This window comes from Pyxicephalus adspersus, chromosome 3, assembly GCF_032062135.1.
Source record: "Pyxicephalus adspersus chromosome 3, UCB_Pads_2.0, whole genome shotgun sequence".
In the NCBI taxonomy this organism is placed as follows: domain Eukaryota; kingdom Metazoa; phylum Chordata; class Amphibia; order Anura; family Pyxicephalidae; genus Pyxicephalus; species Pyxicephalus adspersus.
The window spans coordinates 122,756,111-122,776,891 of NC_092860.1; the positions used below are offsets into that span (position 1 = coordinate 122,756,111).

A 20,781-nucleotide genomic window follows, 5' to 3' on the forward strand; every position below is an offset into this window, starting at 1 on the left:
TGCTGAATAGCGCGATCGCGTACGATTTCGGATCGCGAATACGAATGCGCGACCGATAATCCGATTCTGCTTGATGAATCAGGGGCAAAGTATCAATAGGCCCTGCTTCAATTTGGGCGGGTTAGAAATCTTGTCCCAAATGCTGTTCACTCAAACTGCAAAATCAATAAGAACTCACTAACAGATTCAAACAGGGGGTCTTGAATTTATGATTTTTGCTCTATTTTATCAGTTTAGTAGCACTGAATGGGGTTGTATGGCTGTATTGATATGTGTGTGGCCATCATAAGTGGATAAATCTAATGCCTTCCCATCCCCCTTTTCTAAACTCACACTTTATGCTTAACTGAGCCAAGGTATTCTATTTGCACATGTATTGATGATGGTGCCTAAAGAGGGTAAGAGCTTGTACGTTTTTCTTACTGATATATATATATATACAAAAGTTGGAGAGCTCTGTACATTTATAGGATTAAGAGGTATAGAATAAGATTAGGGCTGCACTCATGATATTAGACAAGTTGGATATCTATGACCCTGAACAAATACAGGTACATTAAAATCCATTTGTTAGTCAAGAGAATTAACAATATCTATATTGTGAAACATTTAGGATGAAAGGGGGGCACAATTTAAACTGACATGAGACAATCCATTGGACCTGTGTGAACATGTATGATATCCAGGTGCATTGTTCTAATAGATTTCGGTGAAGTACAGTCCATCTATCATTCCTACGCTCAATGGGAGCATTGTAACCCAATGACAGAATGACATGATTTTCCAGTAATATTTTGACAAGTGAAAGCTTAGCAGTATTTAAAAAGAAATCAGTGCTTTCTGATAATTTGTGTTATCATTTGACTTAAGGAACACCACTTCATAAAATAAGGAATTATTTATTTTTTATTGAGGATTCCTAAATTAAGTAAATATTGTTTTTCACTTTATTTTTTTTGTTTATCTTTAATATGGTCCCCACTGACATATATAGTACCAGTCAAAAGTTTGGACATACCTTCTCATTCAATGATTTTTTCTTTTTTATTATTTTCTATATTTTAGATTATTTTAGACTTCCAAACTGTGAAGAAACATGTGAAATTATGTTTTAAACAAACACATGTTAAACAAAACAGAATATGTTTTATACTTTAAATTCTTCAAAGTAGCCACCTTTTGCTTTGATGTCAGCTTTGCACACTCTGCATTCTCTTAATCAGCTTTGTGAGGTAGTCACCTGGAATGGTTTTCCAACAGTCTTGATGTTCTCAGAGTTGTGTACTTTGCCTTCATTCTGGGGTCCAACTCATCTCAAACCATCTCAGTTGGGTTTAGAGGCCAGGTCTTCTAACTCAGCATTCCATTACTCTCCTCCTTGGTCATAGCTTGGATGTATGTTTGGGGTCATAGTCCTGTTAAAAAAAAACAAATTCTGATCCCACTAAGCATATGCCAGATGGGATTGCATGTTGCTGCAGGGACCTTTTGGTTGCCATGCAGGTTATGTTGACTAAATCACTGGCAGTCTCCCCAGCAAAGCCCCCACACCATATAACCACCTCCTCCATGAGAACCACATATGTAGAATCCATCTGCTCACTTTGTCTACATCTCTCAAAGACATGGCAGGTGGAACCAAAAATCTCAAATTATGTTTCATCAGACCAAAGTACAGGTTTCTATTGATCTTGCACTTCTTTACCCAAGCAGTTCTCTTGTTCCTCCTTGGTAGTGGCTTCTTTACAGCAATTCACCCATGAAGACCTGATTCACACAGTCTCCTCTGAACAGTTGATGTTGAGATGTGCCTGTTGCTTGCAATCTGTGAATCAGAATGTGGGCTCTAATCTGACATGCCGTTAACTCTATTGAACTTATTCTTTGTAGTCATGGTCTTCCCTATCTGGGGCAGTTCTCCAGAGAGCCAGTTTCATCATAATGTTTCATTGTTTCATGAATGCACTCTAGGATGCATTCAAAATTAGCCAACATTTCTGGATTGATGGACCTTCATGTCTTAAAGTAATGAAGTATTGTCATTTCCCTTAGGTGAGTAGTTTTTGCCATAATATGGAGTGGAGCAGTAGTCAAATGGTCCTATCCACTGTATAGAAATGTGTACCGTTTCTACATCTGCATAGCACAGCACAACTGATGGTCTCAAACCCATTAAGAAGGCAAGAAATTCCAGAAATGAACTCCTGATAATGAATACCTACTAAAAGGAAACCATTCCAGGTGACTACCTCATGTATCTAACTGCATGCCGAAAGTGGGCAAAGCAGTCATCAAAGCAAAAGGTGACTACTTTGAAGAATCTAATATATAAAACACATTTTGTTTTCTTAACACTTTTTTGTTTAAAATATCCTTCCATATGTGTTCCTTCATTCCTAGTTTGGATGTCTTCAATAATAATGTACAATGTAGAAAATATTCAAAATAAAGAAAAACACTAAATGAGAAGGAGGGTCCAAACATTTGACTGATACTATACATGTAACGTTTTTCTATTACTATTATTGTCTAATGAAATATTTATTTAGTGCTTTTATATAGTGAGTGGAAAAAAATTACAGAAATGTATACATCTAACATTCATTTTAATTTTCTCCATTAATCTATTTCAAGGCATAAGCAGAAAAGTACATGTGTGTCAGGATATAGAACAACCTTTCTGTGGAATTTTAGGTTTCCTTCAGAGTTTGCTGTGGTTCCTTCATCAGGGAGCATTGGCAGAACTGATGGTGCCTGCATATTTAGGAGGCCCTCACCTAGCTGAACCATTGTTGCCGGTCAATGGATACTCTCCTCTTCTTATCTCTTAGATAGGTTACCATTGACACCAATTATGCTTTTAACTGTTTTCCAAATGACCACCAGTATGGAGGGTATCTTCCTCCTACTGACTATTAATGTTATAGGCCCTTCTTCACTGTCAATATAATGGTACTTGTCTGCTGAAAACCATTGTAAAGGGACATTTCTCCTCTAACTACCAAAGTAATTGGGTGCGTGTCTGCTGATGACCCATTTAATGGATTATGGAAATAGTCACTTTTTGCATTTATTTTCTAGTTATTAAAATTACCATGAATATACCTGAAAAAACTATTATAGAGCAGAGAGGTAGAGTAAGCAAACCACATACTTCATTGTGTTGTTTTTTAAGATCTACAACTGCTTATGTTCAATGAGTTGTAGATTTTTAGCAGGCATCTCCTGAGCCTTTAAAATCTTTCTCAGGTTCCTTAGTAGCAAAGAGAACAGCTGGCATAGATTATATCAGTGTTTCTCAATCAGGGTTCCACATCCCTGGGATTTCTATAGATGTTGCTAAGGGTTCCTTTGGCTGTGAGAAATGTATATATCTCAGGTCAGTTTAACTGACTCCAATTATCATTTTGGCTATTTGTAAGGGTAACCTTCTTCCCTGTGGCCAGCAATAGAGGCATTCTTACCACTGACCAGCAAGCTAACATATTGTGAGCTGTGGATATAGACCAGAAAGTTATTTTTTGTGTTCCTTCATGTTAAAAAGGTTGAGAAAGGCTGAATTATATTGTACCTGGGTGGGTATATGGTTTCTCAATGTTGGCATAGGTGTTCTTCAGTCAAGGTTGTTCCTTCTAGAGTTGACATAGATGAGAAGTTCTTGCATGTCTTATGAACTATTGTTGCCTCCCAGCCACTAATATGGGCATACAGTCTGGTTCCCTGCATTGCCACTGTTGCAGTCATACTTTAATATCCCTTCTAAACTGAGAGGGATAAGAGTTTTTACACAAGTTGGGTTTTTCAACAAAGATAGATGGTAGTCCTTTCAGTGCCAAACTAACACCTAGAAACCTGCATGATTAGGTAACTGTAATATTATTGACACACCTGGATAAAAAGTAGTCTCCCTAGAGCATAAGAGCTTAACATTTCCTCAGTACTGCTGTGGTAGATCTGATACAAGACAAAAGCTGTCAGTTTATCTTGCTGACCATCTTGCCCTAGGTAAAATGTCTGTGGCCTTTTAGCAGTACATCTGCACCTGCAGTACATTTATTTTTGCAGAGCCCAAAACTTCAGTTTTACTGAAAGTATGATTCACAGGATGAACAAGACACACAATGACTGAATGTAGCATTCTAAGAGCATGAAAACCACAGCTAAAAGAAAAAAGCATTAATAATGTCATAATTTACTTCCATCTTATGACTATACAACTGACATTTAGAAAGGGTGAAAGTAAATTGTTGTTAAATGTTTTTTAGAAAACATATAGAATTTAAAAAGTAATAATAATATAAAATGAACATTTTATTTTTATGCCACCATATTTTATAACAGTCAATCCAGACAGGCTGGCTAAAGAGGTATTTTAGAAATACAATCAGGAAGTCGTAATGGAAGCGAAGGGGGAGAGGGCGCAGCGGGGTGTTGCTCCATCGTTCTCACCCTCCCCTCTGCATAGAGCAGAACGATGCTGTATGTACAACACTCGTTTATGCATCGTGCAGTCCTTAGTCGTTGGAAAGGATCGTGAAAGATCCTTTCCAATGACAATTATTACACGTGTGTACCTAGCTTAAATGTACAACGTGTTATGAAACACAGACAAGGCAGTAACCAAAGCAATGGTAACCCATACAGCTACTATAAGACTTAGGCTACATACACACGTTAGATTTTTGTCCTTGAAAATGAACTTTCACAATCCTTTCCAATGACAAAAGACTGACAGATGAATGAACGAGCATTGTACATACGGGGCTGTTCTGTTCTATGGAGAGGGGAGAACGAGCGAGCTGCAACCCGCTGCGCTCTCCTACCTTTACTTCCATTGCAGTCATTCGTCTTCTGTCATTCATTGATCTGCCAGGATGGATCCATGTACGGCTTCCAATAGCCACTGTACATGTCAGATTGTCGTCTGAGACAAGACCTAAGGCGAGAATCGCATGAGAATCATCTGATGTGTGTACGTAGCCTTGTGATGGACCATTTGAAGTCCACAAACAGTTAAAATAAAAAGCTTACATTTTTCTTTATTTATTGCACTGCCCCATTACGTTTTACAAGATCCCTCCAACTGCTGATGTTAAAAAAGTAAAGGAGGTCATATTAATTCTGCTGGTAAGCACTATTAAGGCTGGGTCTATATGGACATTTTTAAAAACGCATGTAAACATTCCTACTGCAATTATATGCGTTTTTATGCACTTTTATTAGCGTTATAAAGCTTGCTTTTAAAACGCTGGAAAACATATATGCCGCATTTTCCTACGTTTGTAACGTGTTTTCCCGCGTTTGTAATGCATTTACGTTTAAAGTGCTTTTAAACACAGGAAAACATGGGAAAATGGTCCTTTAAAATCGATGGAAGCATTTACCCACATTTTTGGGCATTTTCGAGCGTTAACCTTGCGTTTTAATTTTTTAAACAATGCAAGCAACGTTATAAAGAACGCTCATAAACATCCCTTAAGGAAACAACTTGGTGTAGATTAGCCCATTGGAATGCATGGGAATTTCAAACATGGGCTTCTAAAGCCTCAGGTTAAACGCTGGGGAAAACGTCCATGTAGACTAAGCCTAAAGTATGCCTTAAACTCAAAACAAAATGAAATACATACTGCAGCGTACAAATGTTAGATGTGGTGGTTGCATTAGTTTCCTATTTTATTCCAACATTTTTAGCAAGTTCAGAAAATACTGACATTTCTGTTGACCCAGAAAAGTGGTGGCTTTGTCACTTACCATGAGCTAAAAAAGTAACATCAGCAATGATATCTTTCTTTTGTAAACCTACAATGTAATAGAAATAAAGGCAGACGTGTTTGAAGTCCAGCCTGCGTGACATCCATTGTTCTTTCCACACATACCACTGAGAGGTGGGTGTAGACACAAGGAAGAAGATTTACTAAAAGAATACTGGCTGTTCACATAGTAAAGGGAATTATCTGCTTTAAAAAGGATATTTCACAAAGCTAAACAAATTAAATGAAATGGAGCTCATCCAGTCACGTTTAGGGAAAAATCATTTCTTTTTTAGTTTTTCTTATACATGATTGGGTATTCTTTGCAAAGTGAACTATCGCCATATTCACTAAGCTGAGTGATAATTCACTTTTGTACGTAAACAGACTAAATTCTTTCAGTAAATCATCCTCAAACTGAAAAAAATGTTTGTTATTCACAATATACCAAGTAAACATAAGGAGAAAAAGCCTGAAAAAGAAATTGGATGCATCTGCTACAACTAAGGCCAGAAGGGGTGGACAGAGGGAGGTGCAGTCTGTGCCTCAGCATGAGGGCCCTGGACCCTCCTCAGACAACTGGGCGTATAGTGGTAATGGTGGTAGACGGGGGGCCCAGTCACTTCTGCACATGGGCCAATACTGGCTGCGTGTGCCACAAGAGCAGGTAAACTACAACACATTCAATTTCCGTGTCTAGACCTAGGATGAGTACACATGTGCAATAGTTGTTGTTGGAAAGGACCTTTCCAGCAACTAAGAACTGCACGATGCATGAACCAGCGCTGTACATACAGGGAGAACAACAGAGTGGCACCCTGCTGCACGCTCTCCATCGTCCATCGTCCGTGGATCCGCCAGGACGGTCGTTCGGACGATGGACGACGGGAACTGTACACACGTCAGATTCTCATCCGATATCGGCCCTGAGCTGAAAATCGGACGAGAACTATTGGACGTATCATAGCCTTAGATATGAAAGAGGACTTTTATCAGGTATGCAATACACGAGTGCTGCAGAGAGAAGTCACTATCTGTTCAGCAAGTTTGGGAAGTCATCCAATTTTGTAATCATTTGTGGCAACAGAAATGCCTACTTAAATCTAGCAAGGCAACCCACAACTGCCTAAATGTACTGCCTGCTTTAGGGGTAACTTGTATCTGCATGCATATGTATAAGTTGGTGCATCCAGCCCCTGGGGTTCGTTCAGAGATTGCTTGGGGTTCTTTTATCTTATTTGTGCTTTTCAAGTAGATTCAAGTTAAGATAATAATCTTTTTGGATCTGTAAGGGTGACATTCTTCCCAATGACCACCACACTAATGCGTGAGCTGTGGATATAGTAATTATAGCAGGATCCCTGAAGATCAAAAAGTTCAAGCCCCCCTCCATGTTAAAAAGGCTGGGGAACACTGGCCATAGCCATCAGATGCACTGCTATGCAATCTCTTTCTAAGGCACCCATAGCCACTCTTCCACCGGTTTATATGACAACACAGAAGTTGAAATAATACTGACTCTTCTTGCACAAACTTTTTGTTGGAGGAAACTAGCTTTATAATAAATACAAAATCTGCCTTAGCTAGTTTAACAAATAAATTATAATATGTTTTAGGAGCAGAGAAGGATCTGAATTGTATACTTACCCTGTAAAGAGAACAGAATTTGTTAGCAGTATTGTAGAAACAATATACATATGAGCTGATTGGAAGTAGAGGCCTGTGCTGATTCAGAAATGCTGTCTGCAGTAGTGACCTGCAATTCTAAAGATGTGTTGGAAATTGTCCCCAGTCACTTCATTTATTTCTTCCAGAGACAAGATAATTGGTTTTCAATTTTTGTCTGGCTGGTTATTCTTATCTGCATAGGACTTATATAATTGTCATGCATAAAAGTGCATAGCTTGTCTGTGCCTATGAACCATTGTCAGAGATAACCTATGGATTCCAATGACAAACAAAAGTCAATTGAGCTGGACATCCAATTCTCCATTATTCCGCCAATGTAAGCAAAGATAACAAACGTGTCTTGCTTCACATACTGTGCACAGATCATATAATCCACTAACCAGCAGGCTGAGGGTGGCTATCTAACAGGTCTATGTGAGTATGTGAATGTGCATGTAAGCTCATGTAAGGCAGACAAAATATTAGGCTCAGCCATGCTTTGCCAAGTTTATTCATGTTAATGCATTTCGTCTCCAAAGACTAGGGCTATCTTACTTTGTGTTTAATGTTATCGGTTGTTTTTTTTATAATGCATTTATAACGATATGCTTTCTGTAAATTTGTTGTACTAAGTACAACAAACTAACTAAACTAAACTAATGTACTAAGCACTACATAAGATTACTGCTGCTAGGCTACTACTAACAATAATGATAAAATAGAAATATTTTAGTGTAGTTTTTTTTCTGGCTCTTCTAGGAAGTTTATGTCAATGACAAGCATAAGTCATATATATGGGTACATTACAAATATTTTCATGAATAGAGAATGTACATTGTCAACTAATAATCTTTATTAATCCTTTATGCACTTTAGGATACTTTAGTATCAGCATAACAAATTAAAAGAAAATTTCAGACCCAACATTTGTACTATGTTGTTTTTTTAAGACTGAAATGTTATGTTTGCATACCTAAAGCGGAACTAAACTAAAAATAAAAAAAAACACTTACCTTTAATCCCGCAGACCCCTCGATGGCTCTGGTCCTTACCACAATCTGGTCCCGCGTTGCCCTGGAATATCTCTTTGACCCACCACGGTGGTCGCCGCCATCCTCTGACTTCTCTTCCATCTTCTTCTTGTCTTCTTGCTACGTCTCTCGCAGATGACACACCTACGCAGGTGTGAGATCGAGTTACGTAGCCGCTGCGATGAGGAAAAAATTGAGAGCTGATCCCAGTGTGCATGTGCATCTTTTTCCCTTGGTGGAAAAATTGCCCCTTCTGCACATGCCCGAAGGAGCAGCCAAAGCCTCCCGGGATGCATGACATAGGTATCCCGGAAGGCTCTGCGCTCCAATGAAGAGAACATTTTGGTGGTCTGCGGCTCTGGCTGGTGCGCCCCCCAATGGGTTCCTTCCCCTGACCCCACTTATCATGTCCCCCTTAGGGACACAACCCGCCCACTCTTTGATCGCAGGCTCAGACCTGCTTGCTAAACATCCAGGGGGGAAAGTAGCGCAAGACTGTGGACACAACTTTTGTTGCATCCACAGCCCTGCCCTACTGCAGACCACCAAAATGTTCTCTTCATTGGAGAGCAGAGCCTTCCGGGATACCTATGTCATGCATCCCGGGAGGCTTTGGCTGCTCCTTCGGGCATGTGCAGTAGGGTGGGTAGGTTCTGGCATAATGACATCACTCTGGGGGTAGTTTTTTCCACTTTGAGTGACACACAGCTCCCCGTGTGTCTGTGAGGTCCCAAAGGTTGGCGACCACTGCGTTCAAGTACATCTAAAGCCAAAACTTTTTTAGTTTTAGATTTCTGATGAGAACCCCTGCACATTTTGCGGTTTGTTTCTTCCTACGGAGATTACCTTTTATGTCCTGTCCTGGAGATGCAACAGGAAATGAGAATAAAACTAAAGTGAGAAAAAAACTAAAAGATCATGACATATTCTGTTCTACCGGTAGTAACAACTGCAAAATATTAGATTTCCAATGTAATGATACATTTCCTAGAGGGTCACAGCCAGCAAGACCTAATATGAGTTTTTAGACTACCCTTCTTTATGCAAAGCTATAAAAACCTATAGCCTTTACAAATACTATAACCCTAACATTTGCAACTCATAAAATCAAATTTAGCCTTCTGATTTTTTTTAAGTGGGTCACATTGAGTATTTATAAGGTTATTAGATCAATATAATAATCTATTTGGTAAAGTCAAGCTTGTAAATAGAATTGTTTGCTTGGCACTCATCCGTATAATTGTCTTAGACTTAATCAGGAAACTAGAACAAGATGTCTCTGGACAGTCATTTTCCAAGAAACTTTTTCAATATGCTGCTTTGTGTCTGCTCAGTAGTTTTAGTAGAATTTTAGACAAAAGCAGAGAAATGAGAAATTGATTTCCCCATGTTTTAAGTGTCTGGTAGCATGAACACAACATGCCAACGGTGTCAGGAATGGTTTCTTCAGAACCCACGTCACTGAAAAATCCTTATGATTGTCTATAGTACAAGCACAAAAAGTATAGCACAAAAAGGAGTGCAAAACACAAATAATATTAGAAATTATTAGTTCATGCAGGCTATTGTTCTCTCCTAAACGCTGATATGTGAGCTCCTTTGCTCTCTGTCCAATACCACTCATAGCAAGGGTAAATCTAACCTCTGACATCATGGCTAAAGTCAATACTTGCATTATAGAGTACCCCAGGCTTCAAGTCTTCAGCCACGCCAGATATAAAGTCATGTAGATGGTGGCATTCTGCTAGTAAATGTGCTGTTATGCTTTTACCATAACCATCCATTTTCTCACTATGAATCTTTGAATTTGACAAGTAACATGTACAGAAAACTTTGGTGTCTGTCTATGCCCAAAAGCTAAGATTTTGCAAAATTTCTTAGGAAATGTAGGTCCATGACAAAATGTAACATCTGCTCCTTTGTTCTCATGAAGTTTCAAAGTTTTAAAGGTGTACACAGATATTTGGCTGAATATAAATATATATATATATATATATGATATAAATCCTGCTCCAGAATAATGCCTGGGTGGAGTAAAAAGCACTTCCGTTAGTTATTATTGGGCTTTAGTGGGCCAGAAAAGGTGCTCCTTTAAAACTATCCATCAGGTCCCCAGATGCTTGGATTTTACTCATCACAATGACTGAGATGATGAGGTTACAATTTAATTTACAAAAAAAGAAAAGGTTCAGTTTCATAAAACATAATTATCTACACAGATAAAAACACTACACACATACATTGTTTGGGATGATGTAAAATTCTGGTGGTTTATCTTGGCCGTCTGAATTTCACACACTTTACCCTAAAGATTCTTTCTGTTGCGGTTGTAATCTTGCCACACACTCAGTGTGGGAAAGAGGAAGTGTGGCAGTACCTTAGATAAGCACTGAATGTATTTAGGTTTGCAGTTGTGGTTGAATATACCAGTTGATTAGACTCCGACCCTGCTGCACACAACATTTTTTTAGGACAAATTTGTATAAACAGCATTTCCTGCTTTCTCCCCTTATATGAACTCCCACAGTCCAATGTGGCTTTTACAAATTTTCTTTAAAAAAAAAAAAAAATGTCTTAAAGTGACCCTTTAAAAGTATACTTACATACGGTATATCCTCTGTCCTGGTTGCTTACCAGCATAGGCTCTGCAGGTGAAAAATTTTAGATTTTAGATGACATCTGCTTTTTCTAGATGCTGATAGACCTATTGCAGCTGGACAGCCAAAAAATGTGTTTAGATCATGCAGACCACAATGAAGAAGAAAGAAGCTAGAAAACAATCAACAGCTCCATGTGACACAGCTTTTGGTCAGTAAAAAATAATATTATTTTTTTATAATATAAGTGAGTTGGGAGGGGTATTTGTAGTTTTGTCAATGATAAGATATAAAGTGTTACTAACCCCACTTAAAGCCTCCCAACCAGGGGTTTAGTAAGGTGGGCATAGGTGGGAGCGCTGTTTTTTCGGGAATGGGTGCGCTTGCCCACTTTTACTTTGTAAAGAATTCTTTGGTGGTCCATAGCTTTGGCCGGTCGGCCCCCCAGCGGGGTCCTTCAACTGACCCCGCGGTAGGGGGGGGGGTTGGCGCACCAGTCAGAGCCGCAGACCGCGTCTCCCGTATGGAATTGCAGGCTCAGACCTGCGATGGGAGAGTTGACGGGTTCTAGTATAATGATGCGACTTTGGGGGAAGTTTCTTCTCCTTTAATGGACACATAGGCGGGGTGTAGTGGGGTGGGCACCTACTGTGCCCCCTTTTCTTTTTTTTTACAATTACGCCCCTACTCCATAAAACACTGCTATAAATACTCCTAATCCTGCAGTCTCTAGGGCCAGTGATACCATGGTCCCTCTTCCTTTGTAGGTCCCCTACTTGACTGAGAAGGTCACAAGTACAATAGTAAGTGTCTCTTAGTCTAGTATCATTAGCACAGGACATGTGATGGTGGTGTGCCCATGCCTAAGAAATTGGGTTGCATGATGCAGGTTCTCCTTTAAACCAGAAGATATGCCTTCCTGGATCTTGAAGTGCTAAGTTTGTTGAGGAGTATTACAGAAAAAGGGGCAGGTATATTTATAAATAAATAAACTGGAGTTTTACTTTCACTTTCTATGAAAAAGATGTAGGCTTTCAATTCAGCTTTCTTTCTAAAAATACTAGTTGCCTATTTATCATGCTGATCGTTTTACTAGCATTTCAGTAACATGACCAGCAATGGCTGTATTGCATACCTGACAGGTGTCACATTCACTGAATATCTTCTGTACCTGGAATGTAGTTTTTTGCTTTGATCTGCCAGTAGTATATTAGGTTTGGTCCCTGCTGCCAATTGTTGACTGGTGATGTTTTCTGAAATCATATTTTTTAGTATTCTTTGCTTATTTGATTACCATTACATGATTTTTAAAGCTGTTACCATGCAGCTGAACTGGTTGTGGCTGAATTACAAATATATTGCTAGGTAATGATCATAGTATATAAGTATAATAAACCTCTTCAAACTTCAAGCATTAGCAAACTGCAAATCCTGTTTTTGCAAAATAGTTTATAGATCAAATCCAGGTTAAGCAAAAATGTCAATCCCTGGCAATTATTAAAGCTAAAAAGGCAGATCTGGCCGATATACTGTGCGGATCTTCTAGGTTGAATGATGCTGGAGCCACCCCACAAGGTTTCCAAAAGTGTCACATGGAGGGTTGTTCCCTGGAAGGAAAAGACAAAGTCATGCCAACTGAGAACAAGGTGCAAACACGGTGGAAATGGTTTGCAAAGCATTGCTACTGACAACAAAGAAGGAATGGCTAATTACAGGATCACCATATGTTTTAAGTAAGAGTAAGTGAAAAATATTTTTGCTAATAAATAAATAAAAATAAAAATAAAAGAGTAAGATGTTTTAAGTAAGAGTAAGGGAAAAATATTTTTGCTAAAAAATAAATTTTTTTGTTTCTAACACTCCAAGGGAGGAAGGGAAACAAGGAGTTAATTAGGGCTAATCAGATAAGCGCTTATCTCTTTGATCTGCAGACAAATAAAATATAGTAGATACTAATGTCAAAATGTCATCTTGTATCTCTCTATTTCTTTTCTTAATTGTTTAAAAGCTGTGTCATATTGTACGTTTTCTGACAACAGCCGCTTCTACAGCTTTAATATGTAAAAATGATGGGCAATTGTGAGTAGGAACAGTGTAGCAGAAGAACATTGCACACTACACAAGTCCAGTGGACTTAAATTACTTGGAGCCACTGTCCATAACTGTTTCATGCACTACTTTTCAATTCCTTAGGGACTTAATAATACATTGGTTTAGGGCTCTTGGTCCGCCCTGGAAATATGTACAATTACTATTGCATTTAGTTGCCATGTAACACAATTTGTGTACATTACAGCTCTACTTTAAAACATGAACAGGGTATGGGTTTTTAACTGCTAACCCTTAACAAGCAGTAAATAAACCTTACTCAAAGCCACACTAACCTCATTAGAGTCTGCGGAACAATTCATCCATGAAGCAGTGAAATTTTTCAAGTCTGATCTCAGCACTCTGCTATCCCCCATCTTCTTGTGCACTTGCTCTGTATTTACCTAAGGGATTAGGAAACTAACTGTCAGAAGTAAACAAAGTAAGCTACTGAGACAAAATAACTTAAAAGTAATTTTGCTTTTGAACTTTAATTAACCCACAGTACATGCGACTACAGAGGTCAGTGTTTTAAAGCCCTCCACAGCTTGTTAAAAATATGAGAATATTTTAATATCTTTAGCCCAGCCACAGTTTTGCTTCATCATATATTTCAGTTTTAGCTAGCATTAGTGGTCAGAATAATCCAACAGATGCTTACATCTTACTGGGGCTCTACTGACACTATTTGCTTGCTTGAGCCTATACCATCGGTTTTGCAGAGAAATAATCCCTGTCACTTTATATAATGCTAGACTCCATTTATCTGTCTGCCTGCCTAGATCTAGATATGAAATATTGTTGACAAAGGTAAATGCTGATAGTAAACCTGAACTTTTCTCAACTTAAAATAAACCAGTGATAGCAATACAAATGCAGGAATGTCTTTGAAGTCTGGCAAAACACATTTCACCCTAAAATGATACCATCAGTCAATAACGTGTGAGTGCTGTTCATAGATTTATAATATTAGTGCTAGCACAGGTACACATTAATATTTGTGCACATCGCCTAAACTAATATTGGATAAAATAATTGTATTTCACAGAAAAATTTTAGTTAAACAGCGAATACTAGGTGGAAATACATTTAAGTGAATGGTATACATGCCAGAATAATTGTAATTCTGTGGGCTTTTGTGGTTTGCACATCACTGCCACACTATCAAATGTATTTTTATAAAGACCTCTCATTACTAAGCTAAGTTGTTTGCTTTGCAACCAATAGGAATGAAGTTTATATTGAACACAATTATACTGACTTGCACCTAAGTAGGATTTACTAAAGGAGTTTGGAATGTAATTTAATAAATTGCAGCAATTTTTTTTGTGCAGATGAAATAAATGAACAAGAATTTGCTTAAAACACAGCTAGATAACTGAAGTGAATATTGACTCATTTATGTAAATGAGTGAATAGTCACTTGATAGCTCTCATTTAAAAGTGCTAAAAAAGATTCTTAACTCCTTAAGTAAATCAGCTTTACTGTCACAAATGAACATTTCTTACTTTTTTAGTAAATCCATTAACCCCACTGAATTGTGAATACAGTTAATATAAACATAGATTTTAGGTAAAAATACTTAAAAATGTCGAGTAACATTTTTAAAAGTTTTTGAGGCAATATATACATTGAGTGAAAGTTGTTGTTTTGCTTGGAGTTGTACTTTTACATTATTTGTCCATACAACACAGATTATATTATCAATATTCATTAAAAAGACTAAATGCTGGATTACTTAAAGCAGAACTTTCATGAAAAAAAGTATACCTTTTACCTTTACTTTTGAAGAGCTCTGGATCCCTTCCCATTTGGAGTCCAGTAGGTTTTGTACCTCCCGGCTTCCTTCTTCTTTCTAGCGCAGACAGGACAGTGGGAGCAGCCATCTTCTTTCTTCCTCTTCCGGATTTTGCTCGCGTCACCCAAACTTGAACTGTGTAAGAAGTGTCTTGTGTGACATATCTTCCCAACAATGTAAAAAAAAAGGTGCAGATCTCACTGCGCATTCCAGGAAAACCTCTAATGATGCATGCATAGAAGGAGGCTGTGGTTTTCCCTTCAAGTCGATACAGAAAGGGAGGGGGGATTAAAAAAGAAAACATGTTTTTTATTTATATGAAAGGCTTAGCCACTCTTTTATATAATGTTAAAATTGTGGTGATAGGTCCACTTTAAAGGGCCAGTCCACCAAAATATATATATTTTTTGTGATAGGTGAGTCTGGTAGCCCCAGTTTTTCTAGATGTTTTCCAAATTTTTTTAACCATGTAATTCGTTGTTTGCTTGAAGTTCAGTTTTAATTGGAGTGATGTGCCTATATAAACAAAGTGATAGATTGGCTCAGTGGTTAGCACTCTGGTCTTTGCAGCATTGGGTCACAAATTCATATTCCGGCCAAAACGCTATTCTCAAGGAGCTTGCATCTTCTATCCATGTATGCATGGCTTTTCTCCAGGCACTCTGATTTCCTTCAACCTCCCAAACAACATGCAGTTAGGTTAATTGGCTTTCCCTCAAAAAAAAAAATTCTCCTTAGACTGTGTTAATGACATGACTATGGTGGGGACATTAGATTGTGAGCCCCTCTGAGGGGACATGAGACATGACTATTGACTTTTTAAAGCATTGCGTAATATGTCAGTGCCATATAAATACTAGATAATATTAATAATAATAATAGTTATCTTACTGAATGTGTACTGTTGCACAGGTTGGAATGAAGCCAATGAAACGGTCCCTGAGCAAAGATAGAGGAGCACATAGTGGCCTGGAGATAATAGAGGACATGAAGGATGAAAGTGGCCATCAGTAAATGTACTGTTTCTCAAAAGATAGTGACTCAGTACGCAGTGTTTTTATGACTCCGATAAGGTCAAAGGAGGTCACCATCATCGCAAAAAGACCTCATGTAGTCATGTTTTCATGAAACCTAACTCCAGCCTGTAGTTAGTGGCATATAAAAAGGGGAATTAGTATTATTTGAGATGGCTAGATTTCATCTTTGACATGTATATATGATACATTTTAAAAAAAAGCAAGTTTTGTTTTCTTAGTGCTGTGGGACTTGTGCATGTTTAGGCTGTAGATATGCAGAGCCCATTTTATTTCTTTCTTGCATACTAATTCAAAATCTATTCCAGGATCCTTTTAGCAAATCAGAGCCAAAACAAAGCATTTAATTATGAATTCTAAAGCATGAACTTCTCCTTGTGTATATTTTATTATCTTGCCTTTACACGTGGGTATATATCAAGTGTCTTTGAGAGAATATTGTCAATTAATGTATCTGTTTTTAACCGAACAATGTATAAAATATTAATGGTTATATCTTGCATATAATGTGATAATTGCTTTTTAAACGGTGTAGCCAAATAACAACTTACATGAATGCGGTGAACAGGTTGAGAAGAACCTTCTTGGCCGCTAGTCAAACATTAATTATTGATTGGTATCCAACACTCAAATTTAACCCATTCTATTCTAAAACCAGGTAGGAATTTGTATGTGTGGGTCAAATGTCTGAGAATAAGATTTGAAATCAATAAAGGTTACCTGAGGCTGAGGACCAAAAACCCAAAAAAGTTCTGTTCAGTACAACCTTACCTGCAATGACTTACTAAATATTACTATATAAATATAACCCATTTTATTTAATCATATCCTAAAAGTTGGTTTAAGTATATCTCAATTTTTTAGATAATTGGGTATTGCAAGACAAGGTACTGAAATAATAAACTTGGTGGAAAAAAAAGACATCTTGTGTTTAGGTGTCTCTGTGCTGCATTAGTCTGTCAGGATGGAAATATAGGAGCTGCTAACACAACTGTTTGGGGGAAATAACATTCCTAAACAGTAATTATGAACTAACATTCCAGTCAATTAGTACATCACTGAGTCTATATATAAAACTTTTGAAGTAAACTGTATTTGAGTAACTATGTCTTATGAGAGCATAAATGTCACACGAAAACTAATAGATGATTTGCAGTTCTGAAAGTTCTACAGTTACCTTAATTGGAAAAGCCTAAATTTTTCTTCATAGCTCTTTCGCATTGTTGTTTATTTTTCTCCTTACATGTCTTATCTCTGTTGCTTGTCTTTACATTCTATCCTATATTGTCTGTCATGTATGTCCCTACTTATATTTTATGCCTGTTATCTGTCTCCTATTACCCACTACCATCTATCCCTCCTAGTGTTCCTACCCTCTGGCTTCCATATCCCTCTTAATACCCATTTGGCACTTGGCTTCTATCTCCCTCCTATTATCCTCTGTCCCTGCCTTTTATTATCTTCTTTATCCTGTGCTTTCTATCGTGCTTTTGTTACCCCTACCTCCTAGTTTCTCGCTTCCCCCATTACCACTAATCCCTCACCTTTTATCACCTTCTTATTACCCCTGCCTTCTATCTCCCACTTATTACCCACTGCCTCCTATCTTCCTCCTATTACCCCCTTACCCCTGTTATTTATCTCCCTTTTTTAACTCCTACCGTTTGCCTTTTATTGGCTCTAATACTTCCAGCTCCATGCTATCTATCCTGCTTTTATCATTCCCTACGTTTTTTTCTCTCTCTCATTACCTCTGTGTTTTCTCTCTCCTTCTTCTTACCACCCTTACGTCTGTATTCTACCCCCATTTATTGCCCCATTCACCTTACCCCCATTATTTTTCCTCCTGGCTGTTATCCCCTTCCTATTACTCCCAACTTCTTTCTAACTATATTACCACTCTTATTTTCTATACCCCTCTATTACCCCTTGCTGCTTGTCCCCTTCTTCATATTTCCTACTCACTGCCATTCATTTCCTATCTTGTTTTCTTTGCCCATAAATTAATATGGAAATAAAATATTTAGCTAATCTAAAAGTAACATAATAAACACAAAAAAAACACATAAAGGAACCCCCATGCTCCTCCAGTTGCTGTTGTCTGTTTGTTAAGCATAGGAATATAAAGAGACTTTAGTTTTTCTGTACCTATAGTAACATTAAGAAATATATGTGTCATATTTTTACACTGAGCAATACAATCCTATATCTAGAAGAACTTTCCGTGCAATAAATTAATGTACAGCGCTGCGTAATATGATGGCGCTATATAAATCCTGTTTATTATTAATAATAATAATAATAATAATAATAATAATAAAGATTCTGAAATAAATGAGATCACAGTAGCAGACATTCCTTCAGAATCCTGTCTCTTGATGCTTGTAATAGTTACCTGCAAGCTATTGTCATGAGCAGGATGAACAAGGGGATCAGTTTAGTAAACCTGTCCTGTTCTCTATTGCTTCTCATTCTCGTCTTTAAGCCATGTATACACAGATAATTGTTGCCGGAGATGAAAGGTCATGATTGTTCTGGGGCGAAAATCTAGCATGTGCAGAGTCCTTGGTGTCTTTTACTGATTTGCAGGGCTGAAGAATGACCAGCTAGGGATGATTGCTGTGATATCCAGTGGAGAAAATTAAATGTGTCCCCTGCTTGCCCCTCTACCAACTTTTAACAGAATTGAGCAGCACTGTATGAACTGTTTATGCATTCTACTGTCCATGGAAATGACCACGAAACATCATATGAATTTCAGAGAATAGTCCAGGTCTGAATTTTTTATGTTTGTGAATAGACCCCAAGTCTAGGCTAGCATGCTGTTGAACAGTAGTGTTTATATTAGTGTTTACCAAATTTTTTAACTTAAGGAACCCTTAAAAAGGAACTTTTAGTCCCCAGGGAACTCCTTCTATAACACAGGTCAACATGTCATTTTCATCAGACATATTTTATTTTTTCATCAGGTATAATTTTATGTGGGCTTTGTAGTAATTTTGATGCAGATTTCAAATCTGTATTCAGTTTTTCTGTAGCACGTTTTTGTGATGCAGCTAATTATAGATTGTGTGAAATTCGTTATAAATAGCCTTAACATTTTACAACATTTAACAACAGTTTTCTTTTTTTTAGGTTGGAGATCGCACTAACTGCGATTGATTTCATCTGTCATCATGCCTAGAAATTGCCCTAATGATCCAGTTTCTGTTACGTATGTGGTTCATTCACAACAAAAACACAACGTAGCCAAATTACCACAGAACTTAAAAAGATACACAAATTTTATTTTGCTTCTCCTGATTCTAGTTGTGCGCTATAGAGTGTAATGTCACCCTTATCCTCTTCCCCCATTTCTTCCCCACCTCTCCAATCACCAATTTCCATCAGGCCACACAGGGTATTATCAAGCAGAAAGATGCGCAGTGCGGCCACAAGGTTGGCCCCGTTGTCGCACACTACACTGCCTGTTGTGAGCCGAGGGGGCATCAGCCAAGCCTCAACCTCTCTGTGCAAAGTGGACAAGGGTTTCTCTCCCAAAGACACCAGTTTCAGCACTGCCTGGCAACGTGTGTGCTTGAGGGAGCCGTCTGTAGTGGCGTGCCTGCTTAACCACAGTGTCCTCTGCAGGCTGGCCTTTCAGGAGGAGTGTCGAAAAGAGAGGGTTTGCCAGTAGAAGGAATGAAGGAGGAGAAGGGAGAGGACTGGGGTGGCCCATGCTTTCCCACCACACCCCTTGGCGGGGGTACCAGGTGCTGCAATGCCTCTTGCAGACTACAGCCCACTGAGCTATGCAAGGCCACCCAGTGAGTGGTGAAGGAAAGCTCCGCGCCTGGTTGTCCAGCTGTCCATGGTGACGTGGGTTTGACTAGATGCCGAGAATTCCAATGCCCGGGAGAGGTTACCCATTACATGTGCATGTAAACTGGGAACAGCTGTGCAGGAGAAGTAATGCCTGCTTGGTATATTCCACGGACGCTTGGCACAGGCCATCAGGTCATGGAAGGGAGCAGAGTCCACAATGCTGTACGACATTAGCTGCAAGGCCAATAGTTTGGCTAGACATGAATTGAGTTTGATTACTCTTTTGTTGGTTGGGCCCATAGCCTGATGCCTTGCGCAGAACTCCGGTAGAGTGGGCCGAAGAGACTGGGAGCTAGGGGAGCTGAAGGGGTCACTCGAGTGAGTACCCATCTTTCAGTGACAAACGTCGTCTGACACCACGAAACCTGTGGCCAGAAGCTGATACTTCCTCGCAGCTTGAAGTCTGGCTGTCACCAACCTCCTGAGACGTAGTAGCAATGACAGTTGGAAGTGTGGAAGGAGTCAATGGAGGTGGAAGAAGAGACGATGACATGGATACACCTCCTTCAAGAGAACGCAAGTACTGCTCCCACTTTGGTTTATGGTTCTTGCGCATGTGGGAAAGCAGGGATGTTGTACCCAAATGTGATCAGAGCCTGCTGCACTTCAGACCCCTGAGACCCAGTCCACAATACTCTGAACATGACGTGGCTGTACAATTGTAGTACGCCCTCTCAATAAATCTACCTGCATACTGGTGCTCTGCACACATCTCAGACCTGTTTGACAACTTGTGCTGCTGCCTCCAACGGTTTGCTGCTGCTGCTGTCCTACAGTGGCAGACTCCCAGGGGGGTATGGCCGTGCCAGATGCGGCAGGTTGTCAAACACCACACCTTCCCCTGCGTCTACCACTCATCTTTAACTTGGGAAAAAATGCACCTGTACCAAACAGTTTCTTTGGTAAATAGCAAGTGGTATCAGAATGAAATATCTGTATTTTTTTTAGAG

The 20,781-nt window shown here is 38.7% G+C and overlaps 2 long non-coding RNA genes across 5 annotated transcripts in view; one reads left to right on the top strand and one right to left on the bottom strand.

Moving 5' to 3' along the window:
- Window positions 1-20,781, top strand: part of LOC140327070 (uncharacterized) — an 86,027-nt gene that overhangs the window by 42,959 nt on the left and 22,287 nt on the right. Inside the window, exon 3 of one of the 4 annotated variants that reach the window (XR_011919978.1) lies at window positions 11,142-11,257. The exons of the other annotated variants lie outside the window; for them this stretch is intronic. This is a non-coding gene — a long non-coding RNA (uncharacterized lncRNA). The remainder of the gene's footprint in view (window positions 1-11,141; window positions 11,258-20,781) is intronic. 4 annotated transcript variants of the gene reach the window in all.
- Window positions 12,476-15,067, bottom strand: LOC140327069 (uncharacterized). Its single transcript, XR_011919975.1, has 3 exons — window positions 14,913-15,067; window positions 13,431-13,538; window positions 12,476-12,653 (listed from the first exon to the last, which is right to left on the bottom strand). It is a non-coding gene; the product is annotated as an uncharacterized lncRNA (long non-coding RNA).